At 47.9% G+C, this 16444-nt stretch overlaps 26 non-coding genes across 26 annotated transcripts; 13 read left to right on the plus strand and 13 right to left on the minus strand.

The window, feature by feature from the left end:
- Positions 1-469: 469 nt before the first annotated feature.
- trnad-guc (transfer RNA aspartic acid (anticodon GUC)) lies at positions 470-541 on the plus strand. Its single transcript has one exon. It is a non-coding gene; the product is annotated as a tRNA-Asp (tRNA).
- Positions 542-1220: 679 nt separating this feature from the next.
- On the minus strand, positions 1221-1336 carry LOC141313397 (U5 spliceosomal RNA). Its single transcript, XR_012349470.1, has one exon. It is a non-coding gene; the product is annotated as a U5 spliceosomal RNA (small nuclear RNA).
- Positions 1337-1735: 399 nt separating this feature from the next.
- trnag-gcc (transfer RNA glycine (anticodon GCC)) lies at positions 1736-1806 on the plus strand. The gene has a single exon. It is a non-coding gene; the product is annotated as a tRNA-Gly (tRNA).
- A 569-nt stretch (positions 1807-2375) lies between these two features.
- trnad-guc (transfer RNA aspartic acid (anticodon GUC)) lies at positions 2376-2447 on the plus strand. The gene has a single exon. It is a non-coding gene; the product is annotated as a tRNA-Asp (tRNA).
- A 103-nt stretch (positions 2448-2550) lies between these two features.
- On the minus strand, positions 2551-2622 carry trnag-ucc (transfer RNA glycine (anticodon UCC)). Its single transcript has one exon. It is a non-coding gene; the product is annotated as a tRNA-Gly (tRNA).
- Positions 2623-3127: 505 nt separating this feature from the next.
- On the minus strand, positions 3128-3243 carry LOC141313448 (U5 spliceosomal RNA). The gene has a single exon (XR_012349520.1). It is a non-coding gene; the product is annotated as a U5 spliceosomal RNA (small nuclear RNA).
- A 1039-nt stretch (positions 3244-4282) lies between these two features.
- trnad-guc (transfer RNA aspartic acid (anticodon GUC)) lies at positions 4283-4354 on the plus strand. The gene has a single exon. It is a non-coding gene; the product is annotated as a tRNA-Asp (tRNA).
- A 103-nt stretch (positions 4355-4457) lies between these two features.
- Positions 4458-4529, minus strand: trnag-ucc (transfer RNA glycine (anticodon UCC)). The gene has a single exon. It is a non-coding gene; the product is annotated as a tRNA-Gly (tRNA).
- Positions 4530-5034: 505 nt separating this feature from the next.
- LOC141313449 (U5 spliceosomal RNA) lies at positions 5035-5150 on the minus strand. The gene has a single exon (XR_012349521.1). It is a non-coding gene; the product is annotated as a U5 spliceosomal RNA (small nuclear RNA).
- A 399-nt stretch (positions 5151-5549) lies between these two features.
- Positions 5550-5620, plus strand: trnag-gcc (transfer RNA glycine (anticodon GCC)). The gene has a single exon. It is a non-coding gene; the product is annotated as a tRNA-Gly (tRNA).
- A 741-nt stretch (positions 5621-6361) lies between these two features.
- trnag-ucc (transfer RNA glycine (anticodon UCC)) lies at positions 6362-6433 on the minus strand. The gene has a single exon. It is a non-coding gene; the product is annotated as a tRNA-Gly (tRNA).
- Positions 6434-6938: 505 nt separating this feature from the next.
- On the minus strand, positions 6939-7054 carry LOC141313398 (U5 spliceosomal RNA). The gene has a single exon (XR_012349471.1). It is a non-coding gene; the product is annotated as a U5 spliceosomal RNA (small nuclear RNA).
- Positions 7055-7453: 399 nt separating this feature from the next.
- trnag-gcc (transfer RNA glycine (anticodon GCC)) lies at positions 7454-7524 on the plus strand. Its single transcript has one exon. It is a non-coding gene; the product is annotated as a tRNA-Gly (tRNA).
- Positions 7525-8093: 569 nt separating this feature from the next.
- On the plus strand, positions 8094-8165 carry trnad-guc (transfer RNA aspartic acid (anticodon GUC)). Its single transcript has one exon. It is a non-coding gene; the product is annotated as a tRNA-Asp (tRNA).
- Positions 8166-8268: 103 nt separating this feature from the next.
- On the minus strand, positions 8269-8340 carry trnag-ucc (transfer RNA glycine (anticodon UCC)). The gene has a single exon. It is a non-coding gene; the product is annotated as a tRNA-Gly (tRNA).
- Positions 8341-8845: 505 nt separating this feature from the next.
- Positions 8846-8961, minus strand: LOC141313450 (U5 spliceosomal RNA). The gene has a single exon (XR_012349523.1). It is a non-coding gene; the product is annotated as a U5 spliceosomal RNA (small nuclear RNA).
- A 1039-nt stretch (positions 8962-10000) lies between these two features.
- Positions 10001-10072, plus strand: trnad-guc (transfer RNA aspartic acid (anticodon GUC)). Its single transcript has one exon. It is a non-coding gene; the product is annotated as a tRNA-Asp (tRNA).
- A 103-nt stretch (positions 10073-10175) lies between these two features.
- Positions 10176-10247, minus strand: trnag-ucc (transfer RNA glycine (anticodon UCC)). Its single transcript has one exon. It is a non-coding gene; the product is annotated as a tRNA-Gly (tRNA).
- Positions 10248-10752: 505 nt separating this feature from the next.
- On the minus strand, positions 10753-10868 carry LOC141313451 (U5 spliceosomal RNA). Its single transcript, XR_012349524.1, has one exon. It is a non-coding gene; the product is annotated as a U5 spliceosomal RNA (small nuclear RNA).
- Positions 10869-11267: 399 nt separating this feature from the next.
- On the plus strand, positions 11268-11338 carry trnag-gcc (transfer RNA glycine (anticodon GCC)). The gene has a single exon. It is a non-coding gene; the product is annotated as a tRNA-Gly (tRNA).
- Positions 11339-12656: 1318 nt separating this feature from the next.
- On the minus strand, positions 12657-12772 carry LOC141313399 (U5 spliceosomal RNA). The gene has a single exon (XR_012349472.1). It is a non-coding gene; the product is annotated as a U5 spliceosomal RNA (small nuclear RNA).
- A 399-nt stretch (positions 12773-13171) lies between these two features.
- On the plus strand, positions 13172-13242 carry trnag-gcc (transfer RNA glycine (anticodon GCC)). Its single transcript has one exon. It is a non-coding gene; the product is annotated as a tRNA-Gly (tRNA).
- Positions 13243-13812: 570 nt separating this feature from the next.
- On the plus strand, positions 13813-13884 carry trnad-guc (transfer RNA aspartic acid (anticodon GUC)). The gene has a single exon. It is a non-coding gene; the product is annotated as a tRNA-Asp (tRNA).
- A 681-nt stretch (positions 13885-14565) lies between these two features.
- LOC141313401 (U5 spliceosomal RNA) lies at positions 14566-14681 on the minus strand. Its single transcript, XR_012349473.1, has one exon. It is a non-coding gene; the product is annotated as a U5 spliceosomal RNA (small nuclear RNA).
- Positions 14682-15080: 399 nt separating this feature from the next.
- On the plus strand, positions 15081-15151 carry trnag-gcc (transfer RNA glycine (anticodon GCC)). The gene has a single exon. It is a non-coding gene; the product is annotated as a tRNA-Gly (tRNA).
- Positions 15152-15720: 569 nt separating this feature from the next.
- trnad-guc (transfer RNA aspartic acid (anticodon GUC)) lies at positions 15721-15792 on the plus strand. Its single transcript has one exon. It is a non-coding gene; the product is annotated as a tRNA-Asp (tRNA).
- The last annotated feature ends 652 nt before the right edge of the window (positions 15793-16444 follow it).

Consider the following 16444-nt stretch of genomic DNA (forward strand, 5'->3'; position numbering starts at 1 on the left):
ACCGACCAACCCCCGTTCCCTGCCGAATCTTTTCAGAAACTCATTAGTCCGTCTATATTCGTCAAATGCCTATAAAACTTGTTCACTTTATCTATAGGTTGACGAAGTTTAGCAGTGGGCAATATACTCGTAAATGCGGTGTTAATTCCAAACGTTCTCCCTCCTTTCCGAGCATTGGTGGTTCAGTGGTAGAATTCTAGCAGTGGGCGATATGATCCACGTAAATGCGATGTTACTGCCACATGATTTCCCATCCTTTTTTTCATGTTCCCATTATGAAAAGTAAAAAAAAATAGTAATAATAGTAAAGTGGTCCAAATGAGGACCCCCTGTAATGTGTAGCATTCAAGATATTGGGAGACTCAATAAGATCAAGGCAGGTTGATTTGTTTTTTTCATGGAGTAGTGGCTCCTTATGCTGATGTCGGTGAAGTCAAGTCGGCTGGGGGCGGAGAACAGCGGGTACAGCTCCTCGTTAGTATAGTGGACAGTATCTCCGCCTGTCACGCGGAAGACCGGGGTTCGATTCCCCGACGGGGAGACCCAGCTCTTTGCTGCTGCTGAACGACTCATCCAAAAGATTTTGGTGCTGACAGAGGTCACAGAAGGAGTTCTGCTTCAACGTCAGCCAGAGCCAAAACAAATGCGTTGGCCGGGAATCGAACCCGGGTCAACTGCTTGGAAGGCAGCTATGCGCACCACTATACCACCAACGCAAGTTCCCGACTCCAGCTTTTAGCCATCTGAAAAGAATGCTTGAAATGCACAAGTCACTGATAGGGCAAAAGGAGCTGAAGCCATCTTTGTTTGTATCCCGTCATGTACGAGAGAGTGCTGTCTTTCCATGCGGGCTAAAGAAATCTGGAGCTGCGACGCAGAAAGCGCAAAGGCCGCAAGTACAGAACGTGGTGAGGCGCGCTTCGTTCCACCGCCCATTGGCTGGTGGCCAGTTTTACTCTTGACACTCCAATACAGCTCTGTTGTGAGCAGAAAAGAATGCTGGAAGTACATAAGTCACTGACAGGGCCAAAGTAGCTGAAGCCCAAGGTTTGGATCCCATCATGTCATGAGAGTGCTGTCTTTCCATGCTGGCTGAAAAAAATGTGAAGTTGCGACACAGGAAGCGCAAAGGCTGCAAACACGGTCCACGAGAAAGCATGCTTTGCTCCAATGCACATTGGTGTGTGGTCAGATTTAGTCTGCTATTGAAACTGCAGTGCAGCTCTGCTGTGAGCAGAGCACCCAAAAATACAGGTCACTCGGAAAGGTTCCCCTCCACGGAAATCTTTAGTAAAAGGCGAAAGATTTATGCGTCTATGAAGAGAAACTCGAGTTGTGTGCCCATGCGCTTGAGCATGTGCGCTCCCTGTGGTAAACCACTATACTCACAAAGGGTAATCTAGGGTGCCGATAAGATTTTCATCTCCCCCTCACTCCAAATGGGAGGAGTAAAAGTTAAAAAGTCTCTTCCATCATCCATTCTCGCCTGCCACACAGGAGGCCTGGCTCTGATTCCCGGGCAAATGCAGGAACAGAGTTCTTTTAAGTAAGGGGTGTGTGTTTGCATGTGTGTGGGATTCTTTAAAATGAGCCTTGAAGGCCAAGCCTGATTTGCTAGAAGGAGCTCCAAACTTTGCATATTGACCCAACCCCCCTTTACCTGGATTTGACGTGTAACAGTTACGCACCATTACTAAATCCAGGGCAATGTGAAGGCCGAAAGTCTCCCAGCCGAGCATTGGTGGTTCAGTGGTAGAATTCTCGCCTGCCACGCGGGAGACCCGGGTCCGATTCCCGGCCAATGCAGGAACGGAGTGCTTTTAATTAAGTTGTGTGTGTGCTTGCATGTGTGTAAGGTTCTTTAAAATGAAGCCTGATTTACTTGAAGGAGCTCCAACCTTTGCATACCGACCAACCCCCGTTCCCTGCCGAATCTTTTCAGAAACTCATTAGTCCGTCTATATTCGTCAAATGCCTATAAAACTTGTTCACTTTATCTATAGGTTGACGAAGTTTAGCAGTGGGCAATATACTCGTAAATGCGGTGTTAATTCCAAACGTTCTCCCTCCTTTCCGAGCATTGGTGGTTCAGTGGTAGAATTCTAGCAGTGGGCGATATGATCCACGTAAATGCGATGTTACTGCCACATGATTTCCCATCCTTTTTTTCATGTTCCCATTATGAAAAGTAAAAAAAAATAGTAATAATAGTAAAGTGGTCCAAATGAGGACCCCCTGTAATGTGTAGCATTCAAGATATTGGGAGACTCAATAAGATCAAGGCAGGTTGATTTGTTTTTTTCATGGAGTAGTGGCTCCTTATGCTGATGTCGGTGAAGTCAAGTCGGCTGGGGGCGGAGAACAGCGGGTACAGCTCCTCGTTAGTATAGTGGACAGTATCTCCGCCTGTCACGCGGAAGACCGGGGTTCGATTCCCCGACGGGGAGACCCAGCTCTTTGCTGCTGCTGAACGACTCATCCAAAAGATTTTGGTGCTGACAGAGGTCACAGAAGGAGTTCTGCTTCAACGTCAGCCAGAGCCAAAACAAATGCGTTGGCCGGGAATCGAACCCGGGTCAACTGCTTGGAAGGCAGCTATGCTCACCACTATACCACCAACGCAAGTTCCCGACTCCAGCTTTTAGCCATCTGAAAAGAATGCTTGAAATGCACAAGTCACTGATAGGGCAAAAGGAGCTGAAGCCATCTTTGTTTGTATCCCGTCATGTACGAGAGAGTGCTGTCTTTCCATGCGGGCTAAAGAAATCTGGAGCTGCGACGCAGAAAGCGCAAAGGCCGCAAGTACAGAACGTGGTGAGGCGCGCTTCGTTCCACCGCCCATTGGCTGGTGGCCAGTTTTACTCTTGACACTCCAATACAGCTCTGTTGTGAGCAGAAAAGAATGCTGGAAGTACATAAGTCACTGACAGGGCCAAAGTAGCTGAAGCCCAAGGTTTGGATCCCATCATGTCATGAGAGTGCTGTCTTTCCATGCTGGCTGAAAAAAAATGTGAAGTTGCGACACAGGAAGCGCAAAGGCTGCAAACACGGTCCACGAGAAAGCACGCTTTGCTCCAATGCACATTGGTGTGTGGTCAGATTTAGTCTGCTATTGAAACTGCAGTGCAGCTCTGCTGTGAGCAGAGCACCCAAAAATACAGGTCACTCGGAAAGGTTCCCCTCCACGGAAATCTTTAGTAAAAGGCGAAAGATTTATGCGTCTATGAAGAGAAACTCGAGTGGTGTGCCCATGCGCTTGAGCATGTGCGCTCCCTGTGGTAAACCACTATACTCACAAAGGGTAATCTAGGGTGCCGATAAGATTTTCATCTCCCCCTCACTCCAAATGGGAGGAGTAAAAGTTAAAAAGTCTCTTCCATCATCCATTCTCGCCTGCCACACAGGAGGCCTGGCTCTGATTCCCGGGCAAATGCAGGAACAGAGTTCTTTTAAGTAAGGGGTGTGTGTTTGCATGTGTGTGGGATTCTTTAAAATGAGCCTTGAAGGCCAAGCCTGATTTGCTAGAAGGAGCTCCAAACTTTGCATATTGACCCAACCCCCCTTTACCTGGATTTGACGTGTAACAGTTACGCACCATTACTAAATCCAGGGCAATGTGAAGGCCGAAAGTCTCCCAGCCGAGCATTGGTGGTTCAGTGGTAGAATTCTCGCCTGCCACGCAGGAGACCCGGGTCCGATTCCCGGCCAATGCAGGAACGGAGTGCTTTTAATTAAGTTGTGTGTGTGCTTGCATGTGTGTAAGGTTCTTTAAAATGAAGCCTGATTTACTTGAAGGAGCTCCAACCTTTGCATACCGACCAACCCCCGTTCCCTGCCGAATCTTTTCAGAAACTCATTAGTCCGTCTATATTCGTCAAATGCCTATAAAACTTGTTCACTTTATCTATAGGTTGACGAAGTTTAGCAGTGGGCAATATACTCGTAAATGCGGTGTTAATTCCAAACGTTCTCCCTCCTTTCCGAGCATTGGTGGTTCAGTGGTAGAATTCTAGCAGTGGGCGATATGATCCACGTAAATGCGATGTTACTGCCACATGATTTCCCATCCTTTTTTTCATGTTCCCATTATGAAAAGTAAAAAAAAATAGTAATAATAGTAAAGTGGTCCAAATGAGGACCCCCTGTAATGTGTAGCATTCAAGATATTGGGAGACTCAATAAGATCAAGGCAGGTTGATTTGTTTTTTTCATGGAGTAGTGGCTCCTTATGCTGATGTCGGTGAAGTCAAGTCGGCTGGGGGCGGAGAACAGCGGGTACAGCTCCTCGTTAGTATAGTGGACAGTATCTCCGCCTGTCACGCGGAAGACCGGGGTTCGATTCCCCGACGGGGAGACCCAGCTCTTTGCTGCTGCTGAACGACTCATCCAAAAGATTTTGGTGCTGACAGAGGTCACAGAAGGAGTTCTGCTTCAACGTCAGCCAGAGCCAAAACAAATGCGTTGGCCGGGAATCGAACCCGGGTCAACTGCTTGGAAGGCAGCTATGCTCACCACTATACCACCAACGCAAGTTCCCGACTCCAGCTTTTAGCCATCTGAAAAGAATGCTTGAAATGCACAAGTCACTGATAGGGCAAAAGGAGCTGAAGCCATCTTTGTTTGTATCCCGTCATGTACGAGAGAGTGCTGTCTTTCCATGCGGGCTAAAGAAATCTGGAGCTGCGACGCAGAAAGCGCAAAGGCCGCAAGTACAGAACGTGGTGAGGCGCGCTTCGTTCCACCGCCCATTGGCTGGTGGCCAGTTTTACTCTTGACACTCCAATACAGCTCTGTTGTGAGCAGAAAAGAATGCTGGAAGTACATAAGTCACTGACAGGGCCAAAGTAGCTGAAGCCCAAGGTTTGGATCCCATCATGTCATGAGAGTGCTGTCTTTCCATGCTGGCTGAAAAAAAATGTGAAGTTGCGACACAGGAAGCGCAAAGGCTGCAAACACGGTCCACGAGAAAGCACGCTTTGCTCCAATGCACATTGGTGTGTGGTCAGATTTAGTCTGCTATTGAAACTGCAGTGCAGCTCTGCTGTGAGCAGAGCACCCAAAAATACAGGTCACTCGGAAAGGTTCCCCTCCACGGAAATCTTTAGTAAAAGGCGAAAGATTTATGCGTCTATGAAGAGAAACTCGAGTGGTGTGCCCATGCGCTTGAGCATGTGCGCTCCCTGTGGTAAACCACTATACTCACAAAGGGTAATCTAGGGTGCCGATAAGATTTTCATCTCCCCCTCACTCCAAATGGGAGGAGTAAAAGTTAAAAAGTCTCTTCCATCATCCATTCTCGCCTGCCACACAGGAGGCCTGGCTCTGATTCCCGGGCAAATGCAGGAACAGAGTTCTTTTAAGTAAGGGGTGTGTGTTTGCATGTGTGTGGGATTCTTTAAAATGAGCCTTGAAGGCCAAGCCTGATTTGCTAGAAGGAGCTCCAAACTTTGCATATTGACCCAACCCCCCTTTACCTGGATTTGACGTGTAACAGTTACGCACCATTACTAAATCCAGGGCAATGTGAAGGCCGAAAGTCTCCCAGCCGAGCATTGGTGGTTCAGTGGTAGAATTCTCGCCTGCCACGCGGGAGACCCGGGTCCGATTCCCGGCCAATGCAGGAACGGAGTGCTTTTAATTAAGTTGTGTGTGTGCTTGCATGTGTAAGGTTCTTTAAAATGAAGCCTGATTTACTTGAAGGAGCTCCAACCTTTGCATACCGACCAACCCCCGTTCCCTGCCGAATCTTTTCAGAAACTCATTAGTCCGTCTATATTCGTCAAATGCCTATAAAACTTGTTCACTTTATCTATAGGTTGACGAAGTTTAGCAGTGGGCAATATACTCGTAAATGCGGTGTTAATTCCAAACGTTCTCCCTCCTTTCCGAGCATTGGTGGTTCAGTGGTAGAATTCTAGCAGTGGGCGATATGATCCACGTAAATGCGATGTTACTGCCACATGATTTCCCATCCTTTTTTTCATGTTCCCATTATGAAAAGTAAAAAAAAATAGTAATAATAGTAAAGTGGTCCAAATGAGGACCCCCTGTAATGTGTAGCATTCAAGATATTGGGAGACTCAATAAGATCAAGGCAGGTTGATTTGTTTTTTTCATGGAGTAGTGGCTCCTTATGCTGATGTCGGTGAAGTCAAGTCGGCTGGGGGTGAAGCACAGCGGGTACAGCTCCTCGTTAGTATAGTGGACAGTATCGCCGCCTGTCACGCGGAAGACCGGGGTTGATTCCCCGACGGGGAGACCCAGCTCTTTGCTGCTGCTGAACGACTCATCCAAAAGATTTTGGTGCTGACAGAGGTCACAGAAGGAGTTCTGCTTCAACGTCAGCCAGAGCCAAAACAAATGCGTTGGCCGGGAATCGAACCCGGGTCAACTGCTTGGAAGGCAGCTATGCTCACCACTATACCACCAACGCAAGTTCCCGACTCCAGCTTTTAGCCATCTGAAAAGAATGCTTGAAATGCACAAGTCACTGATAGGGCAAAAGGAGCTGAAGCCATCTTTGTTTGTATCCCGTCATGTACGAGAGAGTGCTGTCTTTCCATGCGGGCTAAAGAAATCTGGAGCTGCGACGCAGAAAGCGCAAAGGCCGCAAGTACAGAACGTGGTGAGGCGCGCTTCGTTCCGCCGCCCATTGGCTGGTGGCCAGTTTTACTCTTGACACTCCAATACAGCTCTGTTGTGAGCAGAAAAGAATGCTGGAAGTACATAAGTCACTGACAGGGCCAAAGTAGCTGAAGCCCAAGGTTTGGATCCCATCATGTCATGAGAGTGCTGTCTTTCCATGCTGGCTGAAAAAAAATGTGAAGTTGCGACACAGGAAGCGCAAAGGCTGCAAAGACGGTCCACGAGAAAGCACGCTTTGCTCCAATGCACATTGGTGTGTGGTCAGATTTAGTCTGCTATTGAAACTGCAGTGCAGCTCTGCTGTGAGCAGAGCACCCAAAAATACAGGTCACTCGGAAAGGTTCCCCTCCACGGAAATCTTTAGTAAAAGGCGAAAGATTTATGCGTCTATGAAGAGAAACTCGAGTTGTGTGCCCATGCGCTTGAGCATGTGCGCTCCCTGTGGTAAACCACTATACTCACAAAGGGTAATCTAGGGTGCCGATAAGATTTTCATCTCCCCCTCACTCCAAATGGGAGGAGTAAAAGTTAAAAAGTCTCTTCCATCATCCATTCTCGCCTGCCACACAGGAGGCCTGGCTCTGATTCCCGGGCAAATGCAGGAACAGAGTTCTTTTAAGTAAGGGGTGTGTGTTTGCATGTGTGTGGGATTCTTTAAAATGAGCCTTGAAGGCCAAGCCTGATTTGCTAGAAGGAGCTCCAAACTTTGCATATTGACCCAACCCCCCTTTACCTGGATTTGACATGTAACAGTTACGCACCATTACTAAATCCAGGGCAATGTGAAGGCCGAAAGCCTCCCAGCCGAGCATTGGTGGTTCAGTGGTAGAATTCTCGCCTGCCACGCGGGAGACCCGGGTCCGATTCCCGGCCAATGCAGGAACGGAGTGCTTTTAATTAAGTTGTGTGTGTGCTTGCATGTGTGTAAGGTTCTTTAAAATGAAGCCTGATTTACTTGAAGGAGCTCCAACCTTTGCATACCGACCAACCCCCGTTCCCTGCCGAATCTTTTCAGAAACTCATTAGTCCGTCTATATTCGTCAAATGCCTTTAAAACTTGTTTACTTTATCTATAGGTTGACGAAGTTTAGCAGTGGGCAATATACTCGTAAATGCGGTGTTAATTCCAAACGTTCTCCCTCCTTTCCGAGCATTGGTGGTTCAGTGGTAGAATTCTAGCAGTGGGCGATATGATCCACGTAAATGCGATGTTACTGCCACATGATTTCCCATCCTTTTTTTCATGTTCCCATTATGAAAAGTAAAAAAAAATAGTAATAATAGTAAAGTGGTCCAAATGAGGACCCCCTGTAATGTGTAGCATTCAAGATATTGGGAGACTCAATAAGATCAAGGCAGGTTGATTTGTTTTTTTCATGGAGTAGTGGCTCCTTATGCTGATGTCGGTGAAGTCAAGTCGGCTGGGGGCGGAGAACAGCGGGTACAGCTCCTCGTTAGTATAGTGGACAGTATCTCCGCCTGTCACGCGGAAGACCGGGGTTCGATTCCCCGACGGGGAGACCCAGCTCTTTGCTGCTGCTGAACGACTCATCCAAAAGATTTTGGTGCTGACAGAGGTCACAGAAGGAGTTCTGCTTCAACGTCAGCCAGAGCCAAAACAAATGCGTTGGCCGGGAATCGAACCCGGGTCAACTGCTTGGAAGGCAGCTATGCTCACCACTATACCACCAACGCAAGTTCCCGACTCCAGCTTTTAGCCATCTGAAAAGAATGCTTGAAATGCACAAGTCACTGATAGGGCAAAAGGAGCTGAAGCCATCTTTGTTTGTATCCCGTCATGTACGAGAGAGTGCTGTCTTTCCATGCGGGCTAAAGAAATCTGGAGCTGCGACGCAGAAAGCGCAAAGGCCGCAAGTACAGAACGTGGTGAGGCGCGCTTCGTTCCACCGCCCATTGGCTGGTGGCCAGTTTTACTCTTGACACTCCAATACAGCTCTGTTGTGAGCAGAAAAGAATGCTGGAAGTACATAAGTCACTGACAGGGCCAAAGTAGCTGAAGCCCAAGGTTTGGATCCCATCATGTCATGAGAGTGCTGTCTTTCCATGCTGGCTGAAAAAAAATGTGAAGTTGCGACACAGGAAGCGCAAAGGCTGCAAACACGGTCCACGAGAAAGCACGCTTTGCTCCAATGCACATTGGTGTGTGGTCAGATTTAGTCTGCTATTGAAACTGCAGTGCAGCTCTGCTGTGAGCAGAGCACCCAAAAATACAGGTCACTCGGAAAGGTTCCCCTCCACGGAAATCTTTAGTAAAAGGCGAAAGATTTATGCGTCTATGAAGAGAAACTCGAGTGGTGTGCCCATGCGCTTGAGCATGTGCGCTCCCTGTGGTAAACCACTATACTCACAAAGGGTAATCTAGGGTGCCGATAAGATTTTCATCTCCCCCTCACTCCAAATGGGAGGAGTAAAAGTTAAAAAGTCTCTTCCATCATCCATTCTCGCCTGCCACACAGGAGGCCTGGCTCTGATTCCCGGGCAAATGCAGGAACAGAGTTCTTTTAAGTAAGGGGTGTGTGTTTGCATGTGTGTGGGATTCTTTAAAATGAGCCTTGAAGGCCAAGCCTGATTTGCTAGAAGGAGCTCCAAACTTTGCATATTGACCCAACCCCCCTTTACCTGGATTTGACGTGTAACAGTTACGCACCATTACTAAATCCAGGGCAATGTGAAGGCCGAAAGTCTCCCAGCCGAGCATTGGTGGTTCAGTGGTAGAATTCTCGCCTGCCACGCAGGAGACCCGGGTCCGATTCCCGGCCAATGCAGGAACGGAGTGCTTTTAATTAAGTTGTGTGTGTGCTTGCATGTGTGTAAGGTTCTTTAAAATGAAGCCTGATTTACTTGAAGGAGCTCCAACCTTTGCATACCGACCAACCCCCGTTCCCTGCCGAATCTTTTCAGAAACTCATTAGTCCGTCTATATTCGTCAAATGCCTATAAAACTTGTTCACTTTATCTATAGGTTGACGAAGTTTAGCAGTGGGCAATATACTCGTAAATGCGGTGTTAATTCCAAACGTTCTCCCTCCTTTCCGAGCATTGGTGGTTCAGTGGTAGAATTCTAGCAGTGGGCGATATGATCCACGTAAATGCGATGTTACTGCCACATGATTTCCCATCCTTTTTTTCATGTTCCCATTATGAAAAGTAAAAAAAAATAGTAATAATAGTAAAGTGGTCCAAATGAGGACCCCCTGTAATGTGTAGCATTCAAGATATTGGGAGACTCAATAAGATCAAGGCAGGTTGATTTGTTTTTTTCATGGAGTAGTGGCTCCTTATGCTGATGTCGGTGAAGTCAAGTCGGCTGGGGGCGGAGAACAGCGGGTACAGCTCCTCGTTAGTATAGTGGACAGTATCTCCGCCTGTCACGCGGAAGACCGGGGTTCGATTCCCCGACGGGGAGACCCAGCTCTTTGCTGCTGCTGAACGACTCATCCAAAAGATTTTGGTGCTGACAGAGGTCACAGAAGGAGTTCTGCTTCAACGTCAGCCAGAGCCAAAACAAATGCGTTGGCCGGGAATCGAACCCGGGTCAACTGCTTGGAAGGCAGCTATGCTCACCACTATACCACCAACGCAAGTTCCCGACTCCAGCTTTTAGCCATCTGAAAAGAATGCTTGAAATGCACAAGTCACTGATAGGGCAAAAGGAGCTGAAGCCATCTTTGTTTGTATCCCGTCATGTACGAGAGAGTGCTGTCTTTCCATGCGGGCTAAAGAAATCTGGAGCTGCGACGCAGAAAGCGCAAAGGCCGCAAGTACAGAACGTGGTGAGGCGCGCTTCGTTCCACCGCCCATTGGCTGGTGGCCAGTTTTACTCTTGACACTCCAATACAGCTCTGTTGTGAGCAGAAAAGAATGCTGGAAGTACATAAGTCACTGACAGGGCCAAAGTAGCTGAAGCCCAAGGTTTGGATCCCATCATGTCATGAGAGTGCTGTCTTTCCATGCTGGCTGAAAAAAAATGTGAAGTTGCGACACAGGAAGCGCAAAGGCTGCAAACACGGTCCACGAGAAAGCACGCTTTGCTCCAATGCACATTGGTGTGTGGTCAGATTTAGTCTGCTATTGAAACTGCAGTGCAGCTCTGCTGTGAGCAGAGCACCCAAAAATACAGGTCACTCGGAAAGGTTCCCCTCCACGGAAATCTTTAGTAAAAGGCGAAAGATTTATGCGTCTATGAAGAGAAACTCGAGTGGTGTGCCCATGCGCTTGAGCATGTGCGCTCCCTGTGGTAAACCACTATACTCACAAAGGGTAATCTAGGGTGCCGATAAGATTTTCATCTCCCCCTCACTCCAAATGGGAGGAGTAAAAGTTAAAAAGTCTCTTCCATCATCCATTCTCGCCTGCCACACAGGAGGCCTGGCTCTGATTCCCGGGCAAATGCAGGAACAGAGTTCTTTTAAGTAAGGGGTGTGTGTTTGCATGTGTGTGGGATTCTTTAAAATGAGCCTTGAAGGCCAAGCCTGATTTGCTAGAAGGAGCTCCAAACTTTGCATATTGACCCAACCCCCCTTTACCTGGATTTGACGTGTAACAGTTACGCACCATTACTAAATCCAGGGCAATGTGAAGGCCGAAAGTCTCCCAGCCGAGCATTGGTGGTTCAGTGGTAGAATTCTCGCCTGCCACGCGGGAGACCCGGGTCCGATTCCCGGCCAATGCAGGAACGGAGTGCTTTTAATTAAGTTGTGTGTGTGCTTGCATGTGTAAGGTTCTTTAAAATGAAGCCTGATTTACTTGAAGGAGCTCCAACCTTTGCATACCGACCAACCCCCGTTCCCTGCCGAATCTTTTCAGAAACTCATTAGTCCGTCTATATTCGTCAAATGCCTATAAAACTTGTTCACTTTATCTATAGGTTGACGAAGTTTAGCAGTGGGCAATATACTCGTAAATGCGGTGTTAATTCCAAACGTTCTCCCTCCTTTCCGAGCATTGGTGGTTCAGTGGTAGAATTCTAGCAGTGGGCGATATGATCCACGTAAATGCGATGTTACTGCCACATGATTTCCCATCCTTTTTTTCATGTTCCCATTATGAAAAGTAAAAAAAAATAGTAATAATAGTAAAGTGGTCCAAATGAGGACCCCCTGTAATGTGTAGCATTCAAGATATTGGGAGACTCAATAAGATCAAGGCAGGTTGATTTGTTTTTTTCATGGAGTAGTGGCTCCTTATGCTGATGTCGGTGAAGTCAAGTCGGCTGGGGGTGAAGCACAGCGGGTACAGCTCCTCGTTAGTATAGTGGACAGTATCGCCGCCTGTCACGCGGAAGACCGGGGTTGATTCCCCGACGGGGAGACCCAGCTCTTTGCTGCTGCTGAACGACTCATCCAAAAGATTTTGGTGCTGACAGAGGTCACAGAAGGAGTTCTGCTTCAACGTCAGCCAGAGCCAAAACAAATGCGTTGGCCGGGAATCGAACCCGGGTCAACTTCTTGGAAGGCAGCTATGCTCACCACTATACCACCAACGCAAGTTCCCGACTCCAGCTTTTAGCCATCTGAAAAGAATGCTTGAAATGCACAAGTCACTGATAGGGCAAAAGGAGCTGAAGCCATCTTTGTTTGTATCCCGTCATGTACGAGAGAGTGCTGTCTTTCCATGCGGGCTAAAGAAATCTGGAGCTGCGACGCAGAAAGCGCAAAGGCCGCAAGTACAGAACGTGGTGAGGCGCGCTTCGTTCCGCCGCCCATTGGCTGGTGGCCAGTTTTACTCTTGACACTCCAATACAGCTCTGTTGTGAGCAGAAAAGAATGCTGGAAGTACATAAGTCACTGACAGGGCCAAAGTAGCTGAAGCCCAAGGTTTGGATCCCATCATGTCATGAGAGTGCTGTCTTTCCATGCTGGCTGAAAAAAAATGTGAAGTTGCGACACAGGAAGCGCAAAGGCTGCAAAGACGGTCCACGAGAAAGCACGCTTTGCTCCAATGCACATTGGTGTGTGGTCAGATTTAGTCTGCTATTGAAACTGCAGTGCAGCTCTGCTGTGAGCAGAGCACCCAAAAATACAGGTCACTCGGAAAGGTTCCCCTCCACGGAAATCTTTAGTAAAAGGCGAAAGATTTATGCGTCTATGAAGAGAAACTCGAGTTGTGTGCCCATGCGCTTGAGCATGTGCGCTCCCTGTGGTAAACCACTATACTCACAAAGGGTAATCTAGGGTGCCGATAAGATTTTCATCTCCCCCTCACTCCAAATGGGAGGAGTAAAAGTTAAAAAGTCTCTTCCATCATCCATTCTCGCCTGCCACACAGGAGGCCTGGCTCTGATTCCCGGGCAAATGCAGGAACAGAGTTCTTTTAAGTAAGGGGTGTGTGTTTGCATGTGTGTGGGATTCTTTAAAATGAGCCTTGAAGGCCAAGCCTGATTTGCTAGAAGGAGCTCCAAACTTTGCATATTGACCCAACCCCCCTTTACCTGGATTTGACATGTAACAGTTACGCACCATTACTAAATCCAGGGCAATGTGAAGGCCGAAAGCCTCCCAGCCGAGCATTGGTGGTTCAGTGGTAGAATTCTCGCCTGCCACGCGGGAGACCCGGGTCCGATTCCCGGCCAATGCAGGAACGGAGTGCTTTTAATTAAGTTGTGTGTGTGCTTGCATGTGTGTAAGGTTCTTTAAAATGAAGCCTGATTTACTTGAAGGAGCTCCAACCTTTGCATACCGACCAACCCCCGTTCCCTGCCGAATCTTTTCAGAAACTCATTAGTCCGTCTATATTCGTCAAATGCCTTTAAAACTTGTTTACTTTATCTATAGGTTGACGAAGTTTAGCAGTGGGCAATATACTCGTAAATGCGGTGTTAATTCCAAACGTTCTCCCTCCTTTCCGAGCATTGGTGGTTCAGTGGTAGAATTCTAGCAGTGGGCGATATGATCCACGTAAATGCGATGTTACTGCCACATGATTTCCCATCCTTTTTTTCATGTTCCCATTATGAAAAGTAAAAAAAAATAGTAATAATAGTAAAGTGGTCCAAATGAGGACCCCCTGTAATGTGTAGCATTCAAGATATTGGGAGACTCAATAAGATCAAGGCAGGTTGATTTGTTTTTTTTCATGGAGTAGTGGCTCCTTATGCTGATGTCGGTGAAGTCAAGTCGGCTGGGGGCGGAGAACAGCGGGTACAGCTCCTCGTTAGTATAGTGGACAGTATCTCCGCCTGTCACGCGGAAGACCGGGGTTCGATTCCCCGACGGGGAGACCCAGCTCTTTGCTGCTGCTGAACGACTCATCCAAAAGATTTTGGTGCTGACAGAGGTCACAGAAGGAGTTCTGCTTCAACGTCAGCCAGAGCCAAAACAAATGCGTTGGCCGGGAATCGAAACCCGGGTCAACTGCTTGGAAGGCAGCTATGCTCACCACTATACCACCAACGCAAGTTCCCGACTCCAGCTTTTAGCCATCTGAAAAGAATGCTTGAAATGCACAAGTCACTGATAGGGCAAAAGGAGCTGAAGCCATCTTTGTTTGTATCCCGTCATGTACGAGAGAGTGCTGTCTTTCCATGCGGGCTAAAGAAATCTGGAGCTGCGACGCAGAAAGCGCAAAGGCCGCAAGTACAGAACGTGGTGAGGCGCGCTTCGTTCCACCGCCCATTGGCTGGTGGCCAGTTTTACTCTTGACACTCCAATACAGCTCTGTTGTGAGCAGAAAAGAATGCTGGAAGTACATAAGTCACTGACAGGGCCAAAGTAGCTGAAGCCCAAGGTTTGGATCCCATCATGTCATGAGAGTGCTGTCTTTCCATGCTGGCTGAAAAAAAATGTGAAGTTGCGACACAGGAAGCGCAAAGGCTGCAAAGACGGTCCACGAGAAAGCACGCTTTGCTCCAATGCACATTGGTGTGTGGTCAGATTTAGTCTGCTATTGAAACTGCAGTGCAGCTCTGCTGTGAGCAGAGCACCCAAAAATACAGGTCACTCGGAAAGGTTCCCCTCCACGGAAATCTTTAGTAAAAGGCGAAAGATTTATGCGTCTATGAAGAGAAACTCGAGTTGTGTGCCCATGCGCTTGAGCATGTGCGCTCCCTGTGGTAAACCACTATACTCACAAAGGGTAATCTAGGGTGCCGATAAGATTTTCATCTCCCCCTCACTCCAAATGGGAGGAGTAAAAGTTAAAAAGTCTCTTCCATCATCCATTCTCGCCTGCCACACAGGAGGCCTGGCTCTGATTCCCGGGCAAATGCAGGAACAGAGTTCTTTTAAGTAAGGGGTGTGTGTTTGCATGTGTGTGGGATTCTTTAAAATGAGCCTTGAAGGCCAAGCCTGATTTGCTAGAAGGAGCTCCAAACTTTGCATATTGACCCAACCCCCCTTTACCTGGATTTGACGTGTAACAGTTACGCACCATTACTAAATCCAGGGCAATGTGAAGGCCGAAAGTCTCCCAGCCGAGCATTGGTGGTTCAGTGGTAGAATTCTCGCCTGCCACGCGGGAGACCCGGGTCCGATTCCCGGCCAATGCAGGAACGGAGTGCTTTTAATTAAGTTGTGTGTGTGCTTGCATGTGTGTAAGGTTCTTTAAAATGAAGCCTGATTTACTTGAAGGAGCTCCAACCTTTGCATACCGACCAACCCCCGTTCCCTGCCGAATCTTTTCAGAAACTCATTAGTCCGTCTATATTCGTCAAATGCCTATAAAACTTGTTCACTTTATCTATAGGTTGACGAAGTTTAGCAGTGGGCAATATACTCGTAAATGCGGTGTTAATTCCAAACGTTCTCCCTCCTTTCCGAGCATTGGTGGTTCAGTGGTAGAATTCTAGCAGTGGGCGATATGATCCACGTAAATGCGATGTTACTGCCACATGATTTCCCATCCTTTTTTTCATGTTCCCATTATGAAAAGTAAAAAAAAATAGTAATAATAGTAAAGTGGTCCAAATGAGGACCCCCTGTAATGTGTAGCATTCAAGATATTGGGAGACTCAATAAGATCAAGGCAGGTTGATTTGTTTTTTTCATGGAGTAGTGGCTCCTTATGCTGATGTCGGTGAAGTCAAGTCGGCTGGGGGCGGAGAACAGCGGGTACAGCTCCTCGTTAGTATAGTGGACAGTATCTCCGCCTGTCACGCGGAAGACCGGGGTTCGATTCCCCGACGGGGAGACCCAGCTCTTTGCTGCTGCTGAACGACTCATCCAAAAGATTTTGGTGCTGACAGAGGTCACAGAAGGAGTTCTGCTTCAACGTCAGCCAGAGCCAAAACAAATGCGTTGGCCGGCAATCGAACCCGGGTCAACTGCTTGGAAGGCAGCTATGCGCACCACTATACCACCAACGCAAGTTCCCGACTCCAGCTTTTAGCCATCTGAAAAGAATGCTTGAAATGCACAAGTCACTGATAGGGCAAAAGGAGCTGAAGCCATCTTTGTTTGTATCCCGTCATGTACGAGAGAGTGCTGTCTTTCCATGCGGGCTAAAGAAATCTGGAGCTGCGACGCAGAAAGCGCAAAGGCCGCAAATACAGAACGTGGTGAGGCGCGCTTCGTTCCACCGCCCATTGGCTGGTGGCCAGTTTTACTCTTGACACTCCAATACAGCTCTGTTGTGAGCAGAAAAGAATGCTGGAAGTACATAAGTCACTGACAGGGCCAAAGTAGCTGAAGCCCAAGGTTTGGATCCCATCATGTCATGAGAGTGCTGTCTTTCCATGCTGGCTGAAAAAAAATGTGAAGTTGCGACACAGGAAGCGCAAAGGCTGCAAACACGGTCCACGAGAAAGCACGCTTTGCTCCAATGCACATTGGTGTGTGGTCAG

This window comes from Garra rufa, unplaced genomic scaffold, assembly GCF_049309525.1.
Source record: "Garra rufa unplaced genomic scaffold, GarRuf1.0 hap1_unplaced_007, whole genome shotgun sequence".
NCBI classification, from domain to species: Eukaryota; Metazoa; Chordata; class Actinopteri; order Cypriniformes; family Cyprinidae; genus Garra; species Garra rufa.